This window comes from Dermacentor albipictus, chromosome 2 (genome assembly GCF_038994185.2).
Source record: "Dermacentor albipictus isolate Rhodes 1998 colony chromosome 2, USDA_Dalb.pri_finalv2, whole genome shotgun sequence".
In the NCBI taxonomy this organism is placed as follows: Eukaryota; Metazoa; Arthropoda; class Arachnida; order Ixodida; family Ixodidae; genus Dermacentor; species Dermacentor albipictus.
In genome coordinates this window covers 137,829,784-137,847,328 of record NC_091822.1, presented here as the reverse complement: position 1 = coordinate 137,847,328, position 17,545 = coordinate 137,829,784, and the positions used below count along the sequence as shown (strand labels likewise).

The 17,545-nt window shown below is 45.8% G+C and overlaps 1 protein-coding gene across 2 annotated transcripts in view; it reads right to left on the bottom strand.

The window, feature by feature from the left end:
- Nucleotides 1-16,250, bottom strand: part of LOC135918587 (beta-1,4-N-acetylgalactosaminyltransferase bre-4-like) — a 74,385-nt gene extending 58,135 nt beyond the window's left edge. The window contains exon 1 of one of the 2 annotated variants that reach the window (XM_065452217.1): nt 16,197-16,250. The gene's annotated coding sequence lies outside the window, so the exon portion shown is untranslated. The remainder of the gene's footprint in view (nt 1-16,196) is intronic. The other variant, XM_070533999.1, reaches the window with a different exon arrangement.
- Nucleotides 16,251-17,545: the final 1,295 nt, after the last annotated feature.

Here is a 17,545-nt window from a genome sequence, read left to right as displayed (position 1 = left end):
CGGGGATTATAAAAGCAGCGACACGCCGCCTCGAAAACAGGATCCGCCGTCCCACCGGGAGAGAGTGTCGCTCCCGACTGGGGTGAGTGAGATGTGTCACGCGTTTTCGCCGGACGTCGTCGTGCGAGAACAGTCGCGTTTGTTGTGAGCACTCGGCCCCAGTGCCGACCCGTTCATGTCCTGTATGATAACCTGTATATAATGTATAAAGTCCCTTTTGTTATTCTCATCGACGCCAGGCTCGGAGTCTTCGCTACCAACGCTCTGTCACGAAACGGGTGACGAGCGCTACGGGACCACAAAGCCGTATTCGTGGTGCAGCGGTGCAAGTTCGTAACACTGGTGGCACCGGTTGGGTGTCGTAACACTGGATGGCAGCTACGGGATTGACCGGCATCAGCTACCTCGGCGCGGTGAGTGCCTGAAGTTTACCTCAAACACCAGACTTTCTCTGACACAGGTTATAGTAGCTTAGGGAAGGATTTGGTGTTGCATTGTGATAACCTTGAGTGTTTCAAGCCTAGTAAGAGTGTTTTGGAAACCAGGGGATGCTGAGGGGGTAAACAGGGCAGTGTGTGAAATACTTGCATATGTCTTACTAGTAGCATTATAGTAGCGTTCGGCAGGTATATTCAAAAAGGGCAAACAGCAGGAGGACAGTGTGAACGATGGAGAAGTACAAGGTGAAGGAACTTCTCGAAATTTGTGAGGAGTTGGGCATTGAGTTGGGCTCAACCAAAAGAAAGAATGCGATCCTTGAGGTCATGAGGACTGGGGACGTAACGGCTGAGGAAGCCGCAGAGGCCTGGGCGGATATCAATGAACGACGGGAAAGGGAGGAAAGGAGAGAACAGGAACGTCGCGAAGAGGAAAAGAGGGAGAAGGAACGTTGCGTGGAGGAAAGGAGAGAGATTCGTGAGCACGAGCTTAAAATGAAAGAGTTGGAGACCCGAAATAACTCGCCAGCGCCTAGTCTCACTTCTAATGTTCCAAGAATACGCGATCAACTTCCACCCTTTGTCGTCGGAGAGGATATGGCCAAATACCTCGTGAAATTTGAGCACGTCTGCGAACGGAATAGCATTGAGCGATCCCTTTGGGCACAGAATCTGTTAGCCTTGCTTCCTGGGGAGGCATCAGACGTAATAACTTGCTTATCGAAAGAGGCGTTTGAGAGCTACAGTGATGTGAAGGAAGCGCTACTGCGGAAGTACAAATTGTCGCCCGAAGCTTTCCGGCAGAGGTTCCGGTATGCAAAAAAGGGCAAGGAGTCGAATGTTGACTTCGCGTTTCGTCTAAAAGCCGACTTGGTGGAATGGCTGAAGGGCGAAGAGGTTTACGACGACCGCGACAAAATTGTCGAATGCATCGCGTTGGAGCAGTTCTACCGTTGCATTGATGAGGATGTCCGGCTCTGGCTGCAAGATAGGCTAAAAGATGTTAAGCTAAACAAGGCAGCAGAGTTAGCGGAAGAGTATTACACACGCCGCAGCTTGCACAGCAAGGCAGTGCGCGTAGAAAAAGCTGATAGGAGAGATTGGTTTTCCGGGAAGCCCGACGAACGGAAGCAAATCACGCGTCGCGAGTTTCGGGACGACGAATCCCTTACCAAAGAAACTGTAAGGGAAGGACAGAATGCATCTCAGAATGATGACGATGGTCCGAAACAGCGAAACGAAATGACGCGTTCTTTTGAAAAACGGAAACCGTTAACCTGCTACAATTGCAAAAAGCAAGGGCACATCGCTGCAAGCTGCCCAGAGAGAATTGCTTTTGCAACGATACAGGAAACTCACAAGAACATACGTCTATTGGAGCCCTATGTGCAGGAAATTAAGGTAAACGGCAAGAAGTGCCGAGCACTGCGGGACTCTGCAGCAACTATGGACGTTGTTCACCCGTCTTTCGTCTCCTCGAGTGATTTTACGGGAGAGTGCGTTAGGATACGGCAAGTGGCCGAGAAGGAGAGTGTCTGTTTACCGATCGCAACGGTTATCATTGAAGGAGAGTTTGGGAAACTTAACACCGAAGCCGCTGTGTCAGCCGCCCTCCCGGAGCAATTTTCCTACCTCTTCTCAAATAGCTCGGAGCAGCTGCTGAGGGATCAGGGCAAATCATTCTTTGCCGACGTGGCGTACATGGCCCCCACGCGATCCAAAGCGCGCCCGCTGTCGAGGGAACTTGACTTAGCGTCGGTGAGCGAAAGGCAGTGCGGCACACGGACCGATCACGGTAACTTGAGTGGCGAGCAGTCACGGGAGAGGCAGAGCTCGGAGGCTGGCCTAGGCGAGCGGGTCCTGGAGGTGAGTGGGAGTGACGCGTGCAGTGCTAGCCGCGATAGAGACGCGACGCCGCAATTAGGCGACGCGGGCTCCACACTCGCTCCGGTTTCCGCCAGCTGGCAGGAGCAGGCTGCAGTTGAAAGGGAAACTCGGATTCGCGAACAACAGGAAGATTGTTCACTAGCCGATCTGAGGAAGAGCGTCAAACGGGGAGTGAAAAAAAAGGAGGTTTCATTTGGCAAGGAATCTGGCTTATTGTACCGCCGCTACACGGATAAGCAGGGTCGCAAATATAAGCAGCTTCGGATTCCGCGAAAATATCGCCGGGAAAAATGAATGACTTCATTTGCTTCCTCAGAAGTATGTTTTCGGTCCAAGTGATTTCAAGGGGACCATTCTATTTGTAATTATTATTGCTGATTAATAATTGTTTCTATTTTGTTGAGTTGTTGATTTGAAAACTGATTGTTTGAGCCTTGTGTGCTAGATCGTACACCTGCCTCTTGTTGCAGCGGGAGCAAAAAGAGGGATAGCAATTTAGTTAGGTTGATTTGAATTATGGCCTTGTCTGGTGTTTGACGGGAGACAGAGGGCACTTGTTCGTGTTGGGTGTTGCCTTTTGCCGGTCGGTTTTGCAAGCTGCAGAACGACCAAGCGGGACCAGTGGCGAGAAGCAAGGTCTTAGGAACGACCCGAGCGGAGCTGGTCAAGGTGCCTTGGCGACGAAGTGGTGAGCAGAGCTCCTGTCCTGGCGAGTCGGACCTGGGCACGTGAAGTTACCTGGCGTCCCGACGCTGGACGTGAACTTGGACGAGCCTGACGAACGTGCGCGCCTGGCATCCGAGCCACGTGGAGGCAGCTCGTCTTCCCGGCGCCTTATCTGAGGGCGGGGATGCTGTTGTGCCATTACCACAAGCCCGGATTCCGAATCTGCAAGATGCAGAATCTATCCTGCGAGCGCCCTAATTCTCCCTTTCCCAAGTCAAGATGCTGAGAGGTCAGGCAGCGGGATCCAGCGGAGAAGCCTCGGCGAGCCGCAAGTTTGGACGTGTCAGCGTGTGCCAGACAGCCCGGCGCCGCGCCTCCCTTTGCCTGGAGGTCACCGCGCGCGCGAACTTTGAACCGGGTGGCCAGCGCGGTCGCTGGTTGGACCCCTCGGACGACCGTCGTGTGCTGACTTTGTATTGGGCCGTTTGAGTGACAATGGTCCTCGGGGATTATAAAAGCAGCGACACGCCGCCTCGAAAACAGGATCCGCCGTCCCACCGGGAGAGAGTGTCGCTCCCGACTGGGGTGAGTGAGATGTGTCACGCGTTTTCGCCGGACGTCGTCGTGCGAGAACAGTCGCGTTTGTTGTGAGCACTCGGCCCCAGTGCCGACCCGTTCATGTCCTGTATGATAACCTGTATATAATGTATAAAGTCCCTTTTGTTATTCTCATCGACGCCAGGCTCGGAGTCTTCGCTACCAACGCTCTGTCACGAAACGGGTGACGAGCGCTACGGGACCACAAAGCCGTATTCGTGGTGCAGCGGTGCAAGTTCGTAACACTGGTGGCACCGGTTGGGTGTCGTAACACAACGTATACCTTTAGGTACGCACGCTTGTTGAAAGCGCGACGAGTGGTTGCCAAGAGTGATAACACGGGAGTGTGCCGCTTGCGCCGGCAGAATGCGCAAGAGGTAACGCCAAGGAGCTCAAACCCAAGGGACTTCTCACTCGAAAGTTCTATCTTCTGAACTACTGAAAACAGAATTTGCAACCGAGCATTTGTGTTGAGTGAGAGAAGAAGTAATTCTGCGAGCGTCTAGCATGGTCTGGTTGAGAGCCTGCGTTGTGGCCACCTCTGTGTATACGTAGCGTACTATCGCATTGGTTGAAGCCAAGTTCTTTTGGAAACGTGCAGTTGCTCTAAAAGTGCAGTAAATAAGACCTGCGGGAATGGGCGAAAGCTTGAAAACCGGATGTTTTCGTCATATTTTATGTACAGTATGATATGGAGTCGGGTATTTTCTACGCCATCTATGGAAAAGCGACCTACTTTTGTTTGTAATGCCACCGATTCACCACTTTCACACGCTTCGCCATTACACGCATTATTACTATAAGGTGTTAATACCAGAATTACACATGCTTTTAATTTACTTTTACAGCTGGCGTCGTCCGCTGGAGCTTCGTCCGGGAGCTACTGCTGCTTATCTGGTGCCACAACGTTGGATGAATGCACAAAAAGCCCGGAAGGAGCATTTGTATAGAGTAAAATAAACATTTCCTCATTTCATAAGGTGTCTTGCGTCTTTGTAAAATTGCACGTGGCACATATTCTATGGAGGCTTGGAAAGATCGTTGGCAATCCTTTTTACTTAATAATTAGGTGATTCTCAACCGAAACAGCGCGCGGGTGAGCAGTAGAATAAAAAAAAATGCCGTGCCGATCAGCGCAGCCGTCGTAGTGCGTTCCAGCTAGCGGTCAAAACGCGCGCACCCAAAACCGAAATATGAAGTGTGGCTCAGGTATTAATGTCGGCGGTTAGGTGCCCAGCAGCCAATTCGGCCACTGGGCTCTATGGGAGTGTACACTCTTGGGGAAAACTTTCCCTAAGATACTTTCTTTCTCTATGGTATTCGCATTTCTGCTTGCACGCCACATTTCTGAAGTGTTGAGCAACGACGGACGCTGCGAACCCAGGAAGCTACAGGCGTCGGTAGCAGGCAACAAAACGCGGACTATTTCACTTTGGTTGTATTCGCCTCCCTCATTCTCCGAGGCTCCGGTAGCTACCACAGAGCTGCAAGATGGATACTGATGTAAAGGGAGAAATAAAGCATGATTCCGCAACCCCTGAGGGAGCACAGCCGAGCGTCGTGGCGGCAAAGAGCTTCTCATGTAGATTATTTCAGTGCAGTGTGCCTTTTTATGCCAGCTGCCGTGGTACACTCTAAAACTTCATCGTATGTCTTGCCTACGACTACGCCTTTTCCTCAGGCAAAAATCCGACCAGATCATTGACACATTCGCACTAGTTTTGAACATTGTAAAAAATATTAAACATCACCACTAGCCACTTAGAACATCACGTGCAAGCAATACACCAGCCACACATTCGGATGAAGTAGAAAAAAGAGGAAGTTCGAGAGTGAGGGGCACGGAGCAAAGAACAAGTACCGCTACGTTGCATACTTTTTTTTTTATCTAGGGACTTTAGGATGCGCAGAGGCAAGCACCATCTCGTGGTGCTCCAAGGGACCGAACGCCGACCGCGCGCCGCTCTGTGATTGGTAGAAATGCCGTGCGGGCCGTGCTGTGGTTGGTAGAAAATTTTCGCTCGCGGTCAACGCACGGTCGACGCCAGATTTTGTTCCCAACGGGGCTAGCATTGTCGGTTTCACTGCTGGCACGAGCATTCGATCACGCACATGAGCGTTCCTGAGCACTTACGTGCATCGGCACCGCAGTGCATGCTGTGGCTTGAGCGGGCATCAAACATAAGGTAAAATATATATCTGCAGAACTATTTCGTCAAACTCTTGCCTTTTGCTTCGAGATGTCGATAAGTTCGACTTCGCCCTGCCATCTGCTGGACGCCCGGTTAGCTCATATGTTAAGGCGGCTGCCCCGCAGAGAAGGTGGTCCCGGGTTCGGGTCCCGAACCAACACTAATATTTCTTCCACTGTGAGGTTTTTCTTTTGAGAACCCATCTGATTTTTCTCTGTAGTAATTGCTACGATTGGGTGGATTTCTAATTGTCCCCTCATTAATTATTGCTTTTTATTTTACGCGTTCATTTCATACACCCATAACATGGCGTCATCTCCTCCCCACCCGAAGCTCTGTCACGTGTGCGATGACACCCACACACAGTAGTGTAAGAATTCTTTCCTTAAAGAAACAGATATTTTCTGGCAGCTGCCTTGCCAGAAAGATTCTGTAAGGCTCTCTTCTTCATTTTTCCTTTTTCTAATATTTAACAAGTTCTTTCTGTTTAACATTAAGATAAATTTTGTGTTTAAAGACACTTATCTGGTTTTTATTACAGGGAAAGTTCTGTTTTGTGTTAAAATGTTTCTGTTATTTTAATATTATCGTCAGTTGTATTTCAAAGAAAATGTATGTGTTACACAATTATTCATTTTAAGGCACAGAAAAAGTTCTGTCTTCTGTTTATATTTTTCTGATACTTTTTTTCTGTTCCACTGAACAGAAATGTGACGTGAAAAGGCAATTTTCTATCGTGATGTATAGCGGGCGAACCAGGAAATATCACTGAAGCCAACGCTTTGAAAGGGCATTTCTCTTAGTGAGGGCGGTTGCCCCCCTCACAAAGAGAATGTTTTTTTTTTTGTAGAAAGGTTCACTGCAGCCGACATTCCTTGTTCGACAAGTGTTTATAATTTCTAGCCTCCATTTTCATGTGAACTTCTCTCATATTTGAGTTTTACTATCGCGCGTCACATATTCATTCTAAAATGAGAAATATCACGTTAATATGCAGCTTGTGTCAAAACGAAAATTAGGCTGTGTGCTGAAAGTTGAAGATGTTCGACTGCAGTGAAAAAGGTCAAAGGTCACACGTATCGCATGTGTTTGTCCCAGTTTAACTTTATTCAGTTTTCATGAGCTTCGGATAAAAATGGTCAACACTTTTTCTCTCAGTGGCTGCAAGAAATAATTTGTAATTTCGGGCATTGTAAATGAAAATTTTTTGTTTTATTTTACATCAATACATCACTGTACAGATAGATATGAAAACAAGCATAATAATACAACTGTTGTTCAGAAAAACAAGCAGCATCGCATTTCTTCCAGGTTTTAGAACAGCTTAAAACTCAATTTGTCAGGCTGTGGATGAGTTCCCGCTTGCCATGCACCGCGCGCGTACGTGGAGAAGGAAGAACAGGAAAAAGTAGATGCCGTTTCAAAGCAAGGTGAGCGAAGCAAATAAATGCGCACATTTTGGCGTATAATAGACACTGCTGGCCAGGTTACGAAATTCCCCAAACCCCATCAGTAAATTTATTTTTAATTAGTGACGGAATGTATTCAAGCACAAATTTGCGACACAAGATATCATCATGATGGATGTGCAGTGTGTATGAGGCATCATGGTAGGTGTGCATTACGCTACGGTGTCAAGATATCGTGAAGTGCACATTGAAGAGATGTGGGCATCTTAAAAATGGAGATACAATCGAATGCTCTTTTTAAGTAAAACCATCGTAGCTGAGTCGCAAAATAGAAAAATTGTTCTCACCTGAAAATTGTTTCATTCTAACGCTAGTTTTTTTTTTTCTATGAATGAATTATGGGGTGTTACGTGCCAAATCCACAATTTTATTCTGAGGTACACCGTATTGGGGAAATCCGGATTAATTATGATCACCAGGGGATCTTTAACGTGCCCCTAATTCACGGGACAGAGGCATTTCTGCATTTCGTCCATATCAAAATGCGGCAGCGGCGGCCGCTGTGGCCAGGATTCGATCCCACGACCCGCTTAGCAGCGCAACTCTATAGCTGCTTAGCCACCGCGACGAGTGTTTTTTTTTTTTTCTAAATAAACCAAGGAACCAGATATTTCATGGTGTCATGCACGGCAAAGACTACGTGGCAGCACTAACACTGTGGTAAATGATGTTACAAAGAAGAACGAGGCTACAGTTTCTTTTGTACAAAAATATAAATGTGTTTTATTTTAAAGCAAGAAAAACTGACAGCTAAATAAGCCACACGAAAACAAAACAGAACCAGCGAACTTCTTACAATGCAAGAGAGCTAGCTTAATTATCAAACCATATTGGTGTTGAAAAAAAACTCGAAGTGGCCTCGGTAGTACGTTGATGAAGACTTTTGCATTTAAACTCAATCATGAAGACACCTTATTATTGAGAAACATTTTGGTGCAAGGCCATGCTGCTTGCTTCGGTGCTGGAGCTTGGTTCCTCTCTAAGGTGTCATGCTGCGACTTACCTGAATACAACAGTGGTGCTTTAATATGCATATGGCAGTAGCATGGTTGTACAGAACTCAGTGAAGCACAATACCTTCTTTCTTTTTTTGTTTTTGTTTTTGAACAGTGGTCAACAAAGCCCTGCAGTATGTCCGTATCTGAGTGCCGTGTGGGAAGCCACTTTCGGTACGTTTCAGGTAATTGCACAATATTAGTACGTGGCCAGTCAGTGGCACCGTATACACTTTGAAACAAACAGCACCGACCATTGGACATATTGTACACGCCCTCCCCACTCCCGCACACAACACACATACACACAACGCACCCGCAACTCCATGTTGGTGGTCGCTGTTTGTTTCAGAAATGCAGAAGCCTATACAGAACATTGCACTGACAAGCTTCATTTTGTTATTGCCAATATGTACTAAGCTAGCGGGTGTGTGAGCGCCAGGTTAATTGAGGCGTGTGCGGTTTCCTTTACTAAGTACAGTTAAGCATAGAAAAGGCGACACATTGAGAATGACTAGTGCTTCATTTTAAAGGAGCAGACAATGAAGACAAAGAAAGAAAATGATTTTAGGTAGGTCGCCACCGGCTCAGCCACAAGTGTAATTACCACCCTAGCACTATCTTGGTCGTTTTGCTGGATGTTTTTATGCGTGTCGCCTAATCCTGACAATATTAACATACCGTTTGTGCAACTACGGTTTAAACATTATTTAAACCATGCAGCCAGTTAGAACATGATATCAAAAACGAATGTGCACATTCTCTAATGACTTCCTCTTTTATGACTCTCCTAAACTATTTTTACTATTCACTTGAAAGCACACGTTAAAATGGCGGAATCGAATTCGATCAGTGGAGAAGTGATGCGACGACTTGAATACGTGTTGGCCTCCATTTCGGAATTTGTACATATGTTTCAAATGTAATACTTATGAAGTTATTAAGTGAACTGTTTTACCTAGCAACCTGGATATTACAATCTGTCGCTCAAGTTAGGTCCTCTTCATGTAATCCACATCAATATGCCGGGTTGTGCTATATGCTCCATGTGCTTTCTTCATTTTCCCGAATTAAAAAGAAAGTGGCACTTTCGCCTGAAAGGCGAAGCGTTGATTGCGATTGAAAATTAGCATACAGCCAGAGGAAGTAACGATACTAGTTTATCGGTAGCAGGAACTTGGAAACATTCGCTTAATAACTGAATTAACAAATATGGTGTCAGCGCGCACGAGCAAACGTGAACACATCACTCTCGATGAGCGTGAACACCCGCTGTCACAACGCTGTTATGAGCAAGCGCAGCAGCAGCAGCAGCGAGCGAAGTTACCTTCGTGTGATCTAGCGCTTCAACGCAAGCGCGGCGAGAACACAGTGCGCACAAAATCATGAGCCGTCTGCAGATCAATTTCAAGGTACGAGACGCGGTCGCGCGCGCAGAATACGCACTTGTTCGCGGAGTCGAAGTCCCTCTCGCGCTGCTTCCGTCAGTTCTCTTTGCACCTGGTCGCGAAATGCGCAGTCTCAAATAAATTAGACGTCAGCTGTTTTCGCAACAATGTCTAGCAGAACGGCACAAGGTAGAAAAGAGTCCTGATAATTTAAAGCGGTGGTATTACTTGCGTGAAAGAATGACAGATAATTGTTTATTACTTTTATTTACTAAATGTGTTGCTGCAGTTCAATTTACGCAAATTTTGACCATTTGTTTCTCATTTTTGCAGTCTACCATGCATATATTTAGTTATTCATTGTCAGAGTGGGGAAGTGAGGCTAGCAGACAACATGCGAGCAATTCTTCGCGGCCATGAGCGTGGCGACAGCATGTCTTCGCGGCTCGGGTACTAGCCCCGTCTGCGATGTGCTTTTAAAATACGCAGAGAGTGCACAAAGCCACGCAGACCAGTGTTCCCGCTAACTATTTTCAATATGAAGCGAATTAGGCAGTGGCCAGGCAAAGTCATTTCCCGACGGTAACGCACTAAAGCACTCGAACCGCAGCTAACGAAACAACAAAATCAATACAGGATACCATGTGCCCTCATAGGCGGCGGGTTCATATGCCAGCATCAAAACAAATAAAGTATTACACAACAGAAAAAGAAGTCGCACTTTGCGTTCACTCGAATAAACTAAACACTTGATCGTAGCTAAGAGCTAAAGTCGCTCAGTGAGCTTCATTGAGAGCTCACGCATGTTTTGTTTTTTTCTCGCAGCCGCAGCAAAAACAAATACATTCCGAAAAGGAAATAATAGACAATAATACATTTGTAAAGCCCACTCGCTAGCCCCTACGTGTGCTATCACAAAAAAAAGCCTTAAAGCTCAATTTAATACCCAAATCCGACGTTACCTCATAAAGCGCCACGTACGCTGAAATACGTAGTCGCTAAGTTTTGTCACTGTCCGCCTGAATTTTCTTTGCGGGCTACATTGTAGTCCTGTTCTATGTCAAGAACACGCGGAAAATATTGCGTAAAAGAATACGTTGTGCACTGTTTCTAATGTACTTGAAAAGAAAACCACTCACCTCTTACGATTTTCCAAAACAGAAATGGCCGGAGCAGTGCCGACATGCGTTTACTCGTAGAGCAGCCATCTTGATTATGGCACGGGGCATCAAAGCAATACCGCAAACAGCGCGCCGTGCGTGGTATATGAAAAAATGGCGTGTATGAAAATAAAAATTTTAGTTATGACTTGATCTATAGGCTAGAGATCAAGAACTGAAAATGTCTGTTTTTTCTCTTTTAACAGTTTTCCGCCACAGAGCATTCACGGAAATAGTTTTTTTTTTTTCTTAGCTATACTCACAAATGCGCCTTCTGCACTGCTGCCCGCGATACAGTGCTGAGAGACAAGTGATGTGCAGAGTACTGGACCAGTTGGACAATCGTCCACTTTCAGAACTAAAAGCTTTAGGCCAATGCTCCGAAAGAACATCCGCGTTGAAGGCCTTACTTGCGCTAGTAAGGTTCTTCCGGTCCACGGGGCTTCACGACAGACTCTAAGAATGCCGCCCCCTACCGCTCTGTAGTGTACGCGCTTTGTTCGTGCTTGTCTCCCTTTCTTTCTATCTCCCCCTTCTACTCTGTTTCTCTTTTTATCCCTCTTAACCCTTCCCCCTGCGCAGGGTAGCCAACCGAAACTACCTCTGGTTAACCTCCCTGCCTTTCTCTGCATTATTTTCTCTCTCTCTCTCTCTCTGCTCTACGCCGAATACCCTGTGCCACATGGTATGGGAATGTCAACAAAACCCATATATTAGAGTATCTTAAGGTTCTTAGCGGCTATTCCTGCAGTTCTTTTCATGACGGTTGTAGTGACCTTGTGTTTAAAAGCCTCCTAATTGTCCATGATAGCTCTCATGTATCGGTTTTCTGTTGTGATTGGGGCCTGTAAGGTACTTTGAAATAAATAAATGAATGAATAAATAAATAGCTGACTGTCCATTTAGTAAAAGCGTGCTCCTAAATATACGAAATAAGTATTTAGCTATGAATCTGAGCGTGTCCGTTTGTCTATTTGATATTCGATTCAATATTCAATACTTATCTATTCGTGTTCGATTCGTATTCGAAAATGTCGACATGCGAACTTCTTCCTTTAATGTTTACATAACGGATCATGACAGCCTAACTTCTTCATTACCTTCATATTGGAAGGTTACAAATACAGCACGATTCAAAAGAATAAAAGCAACATAGTTTTCCTAGCATTAAAATGCACTTATTCTACATATTACTCATAAATGTCTTCTGCTTCTCGACGTTCGTAATACAGCAGAACTCTATTCTGCGGAACACACGTGGAAAATGTTGTCACCACGGCGACGACATTTACCCGAGCTTTGTAGAGGTCAAATACCACATTTTCGCCCGTGACCTACCAGAAAGCCGCCCTTAAGCACTGATTGGTCCGAAAGCCATGACAAACGGAAGCGATTTCTTAAGACCCACGAGAACGAGCTCAGCCGTTTCTATATTTACGCCTTTTTCACGCAGTCTATAGGCCTTATCCACCTGTTGTGCTCTAAATCTGAACACAAAATTTATTCCATTTCGTTTTGGTAAATTAGCCCTCTGTGGCGCTCTCGTACGCCTACTAACTTAATAGATCTAGTGACACCACTGAACCCGCAGCGTTTAAACGCATTCAAATAGGGTTTTTCTTAATAATAAACAAATTTAAACTTTGTGAGCACTGCGATGGCTATGAAACCACGGTGCTGCGAAGCAAAATCACAACGTGAAGGCTACCAATGTGAAGTCAGCCGTTTGTTCATCACAATCACGAAGGCTACGCATAGTACAGCGAGTTCCGGTCACTTACACGTACCTTTTTATTGTTTAAATGCGTTCTAGAAAGTCATTTTTCAATCAACCTAACGTATAAGTCGTTAAAATATCGCCAATCCATAGAAAGCTTTGCCATAAACAGGCAAAAAAAGTTCACTAAATCTAGCGACAAGATCGCTAAAATGCCACCACTGGTCTAATGCCGGCAAAATAAATAAAGCAAATCTGATTTTATGTGTTCAAAGACGGTTAAGTGAGACGGCCCCAACAAACGCGGGGCGACGCAAGGAATGGTGGATTAAACTTGTTTTGGACAACCTACCCACAGCTTTCTCAGCATCAATCGTACCTCATAAACAAGCTCGAGTCGGTACAAAACAGAGCTGCCCGCTTCATCACGAAAAATTACTCACGAAATTCTAGCATCACTAACATAAAGATATCTCTAAATCTCCCCGCGCTAGAAAATCGAAGGCTGATAGGACTTCTTTCCCATTTTCACAAGCTATATCACAGCGGGTCGTCTTTCAGCGCATGCCACATCAGGCCCGCCCATCGTATCTTCCCGCGCCTTGATCATTCCTTTAAAGTGCAGCCCGTTCTTGCGCGCTCTAACTTCTTGAGACACTCGCCCCTCTTTCTCGCGATATATCATTGGAATATGCTACCTCATGAAATCGTGTCAGCTCTAAGTCACGATGATTTTCTAGCAAAGCTAAAACAGCATTTTAACGTACTAACATAGTATTCTCGTGCTCATTTGTTATAGGCATCACTGTGTTGTTGCGCGCCTTGTTTTTTTTTTTTTTTCTCTCCCTCACCATATTTTGATGTTTGCGCGAATGGTTTTGTTCTGGTTTAGCGCAGGGTCACTTGTACTGCATAAAATTTGATCCACTTGTACTTTTCATTGTTTATGCAATATGTTATGGTATGTTAACGTTTTTATCAAGTATTTTTCCTTGTATAAATTGACCAAGCTACGCTGATTTTGTGTAACACCCAGTTTAAATCTATATGTATCTTCAGCGTTTAGGACGTGTAGTTGTCTGCTCTTACTGGTTTCTTTTGTTTGTTTTCCCGTTTTTCCGCTTGTGTTCTTTTTATTGTAGCATGCATTATCTGTTTAAATGCGTATACTGTATATATCACTAATTCATTGTAACACCCCTATGTAATGCCCGCATGGGCCTTTAGGGTACTTGAATAAAAAAAATAAAAAAAACGCTGGCTTGAAAGGCACAGCCCGCAGGCGTTTCGGACCGCAAAGTACGGCAACCCCTAACTGCTTAATTCAGTCGGCTGAGCATCATCTGCTAGAACACGTGGCGGCGACGACCGGAAGACAATACTACCTGTTCAAGAAGGGTGTACGCAATAAAGAAAATCACACCTATGAAGCCGCAATTCCGTGCGAGAACTTGAGGTCAGCTATTGATTTGTTCGATTTGTCAGTGTGCCGCCGACATTGCCCGCTTGCCCGCTTTCACGGGAGTCTGTGTGCAGGCACGGGAGGGGGTGCGAGTGACCTTCTTTTCCCTTCTCGCTTCTGATTGTGGGAGGGGGAGGAGCATGACTCCCCCCGCCCTTCATGGGTAGAAACGTCTATGACAAGCATGGTTTCACGCACGCACAGGCAAATATAAACACATATCATTTGATGGCCACGAGCACTCGCTGTCACAGCGCTGGCGTGATGAAGAACAGTGGGAGCGAGAAGCGAACACTTTGTGCGGCCTCTAGTTTCACCTTGAGAAAACCATTCACGGCCAAATAAATTAAAGCAGTCTTGAGACTACAGCGAACGTCAATTGCACTATAGAGGTTTCTAGCATACGACAGACCAAGTAGCCCGAATGAGTGCATACATCAAGTCTTAGAGCAAAACGTGAACAAGGTGAATGCAGGAGCCAACGTTTAGACAAGTGGGCTTGTCTTCTTCAAGGCTGTCTTTGTCTTTGTCTTTTCCCTACATCAAGTCTTGAAATACAACTGCAGACTCGGGGAGGTGGTGAAATTTACCAGCTCGAATCGAGTAGACCATGTGTGTTATACGCATACCGGTTGATGAGTGTCTTGAAAAACCAATGTCGCCGAGACCCCTATTGCAGCTGGTGGAGAGGCCAGAACGCAGTTATTAGGGCTTCAAGCGGCTTGCCATAGACTTGAGTGAGCTTGGTCGGGACTCCAAGCGCCATATGCCCGGCTTTCAAATGTGTGTGTGTATGTGGGGGGGGGGGGGTGTCAAATGGCATAGTTTTCCCCTAATTCAGAGATTGGGTGAGAAAGTGCTCCTCCTTCCTCGCCCCCCCCCCTCCCGGTGATTACGCGTATGAGGCTAAGCATACTTTATACACGAAAGCTACACTTTCCCAAAACTATAATGTCTGAGTTGTACGGCGTTCATATCTGAACCATTCCTTATCGTTTCACAAGCACGAAATGAGAAATTCATTTAAGACAAATCCTGTGGGTATCCCCGTGTTCTTGCTTTGCAAGGACTGTCACCCTTGAAGGTGTCACTCAACTGCACCATCCCTGCAGAGTGCGTAAATTTTCTAAAGCATATTCTTGTTCGTAAGAAGATTTTTTTAATGATGTCTTTGTGATTGCAGAGCGGCACAGACCCGGTTACACATGCCCAGTGAACCAAGTTTGTCCGACGGTTGGTTTTGAACCTTACTTCCTCTGTAGTGCCTCCCAATACTGCACTCAGTGCTGTCCATTGGCTACACGGTGTCCCAATGTGGCGGGAAAACTACTATGTAGACATGCAGATAGCCCCTGAAAGTTCGTGAAGTTCCCAAACATAGGTAATCCCATTATTATGTCGAAGTGCAGTGAGTACAATGCTACTTCCGCTAGCAGTATCAGCTGGATTCAGTTCCGATGACTTCACACTGTTAAAGCGTTGTTTTCGGTAACAGTCCTAACACGCAATTTTTGGAATGGTAATTTTACAGATAATTATGTAGCTCTTGTATCACTAGATAAGCTACCTCACTGCGTAGTACCCCTCTTTACTACGGCCAGAAGATGTGTATACGTACGCATTATGGAAAATGAGCTTCCAGAAAAGGTTTTCATTGTACATTCATTGTGCAGCTTCAAGAATACTCGGCAGATCTCGTACATACGGATGATATTGCTTTGCTTAGTTGTCGATTTCAGACATTCCCTAAAAGTTCAAAGTTCTCTAACACCTTGTTTCTGCTGATTACTGCCAATATTTTTTAACCTGAAGTGTTTTTTTTTCTTCTCATGGTTTAATGCTAGGCGTAGTCACGCAAGTCCCGCTAGTTGGCTTTGAAAGGCCCATATTGTTAATTATGGCCCATAAAGATGGCAATAAACGATTATTTATTATTATTATTATTATTATTATCACTTATGGTAACACATACATCACACACAAGCGGAAGCGCTACTGCTACATTGAACACAAGAACTACAAAGAAGCAAAGAAAAGAAACCTGAAGTATAACTGACTGTAAAATGCGAGTGTAGTAAGGGGCAGCGTACAGATTAGCTCCTGAGGTGTCCACCGCAGCGAGGTTTGGGTATACGGTGCACGCATGTGTCCCTGAATATGTCTTCTAAAATGGGTAACGCTGAATTCGACTTCCACACTCAGCTTTAGGATTCCAAGAAGACTTACCGGAATTTCATGGAGCCGTAGTGTCGTCGAACGTGGCGTTTCACTCGGGAAACAAAGGAAGCATTCGCATTCCACGTCATTAAGCTCGCTGCAGAAACTTCAGCAAGCTCGAAGAGCAACGCGCGAACGCAGCTGTGTTTGAAGGTGACACCAAATTCATTAACAACTGTCATCGACCGCTGCTGCAATCTGTCTTCTGTCGCAGATGTGGACAAATTTTTTGTTTATGGTCTGATAAAGTGGGACCTTTAAAGCATCACTTCATACGCAGAAATAATACGGGCTGAAGTACCAATACTGCTCTTGCGCAGCATTTTACAATGATACTGTTATCGGCTAGTTGGTCGTATCTTTTCGCATCGGCGGGTTCGGTGCTCACAAAAAAATCTGGGCCGATCCCGGAGACTGTGCAAAAAAGCGGGAAGCGTGCAAAGAAGCGGGAAGCGCGCAGTGTGCTGCTTCTCTAAGAGGCATCACATGACTTCATCAGGTGACATCATCACCTCACGAAGACGTGGTCGCGTGATGTCACGTTTAACGTGGTGACGCCATCATATCGCGTCATCAAACAATACCGTCACGTGACACCGCAGTTATTTTCGTATATTCGAATTAAGATCGAAAGCTATACAGTGTGTGAACGCTTGTGTGTAAATACATCTTACGAATTTTTTCATGCAATTTGCTTTGCTGAATTCATTTAGTTCAATAAAGCCCCTACGCTTGGCTGGGGCCTAGGCTAATGAGGATGTATGCTGCACTTCCGCACAGGTGCTTGAGCGCGTGACGTGCGTGGGCGCACAACGTGTCTGTTCTTGATGCGTGGGTGCTCTGATCATTTCATCTGTCGAACAGCGTGTGCTGCGGCCGTAATCGACATTATGACAAACACTGTCGAAAAAGCGTACCTCCACCTACTGGCCGCCGCCGCTCAGACAGACCTCAAATGGCAGCTGGAAAAGGGCTCTGTATATGAGTTTCCGTTTGACAAAACTACGTTTACTCGTATATTCGAATTATTATCCGAATCTATCATATGTGCAGCTTGTCTGTAAGTCGTCCAACACTCGTAGAATATATGTTGCGAAAAATAGTTATGTTAGATGGAAACTCATATGCAGAGACCTTTTCCAGCTGCCATTTGAGGTCTGTCTGAGCGGCCGCGGCCTGTAGGTGGAGGTACGCTTTTTCGACAGTGTTTGTCATAATGTCATTGTTGCGAAAAATAGATTTGTTAGACGGAAACTCATATGCAGAGACCTTTTCCAGCTGCCATTTGAGGTCTGTCTGAGCGGCCGCGGCCTGTAGGTGGAGGTGCGCTTTTTCGACAGTGTTTGTCATAATGTCAT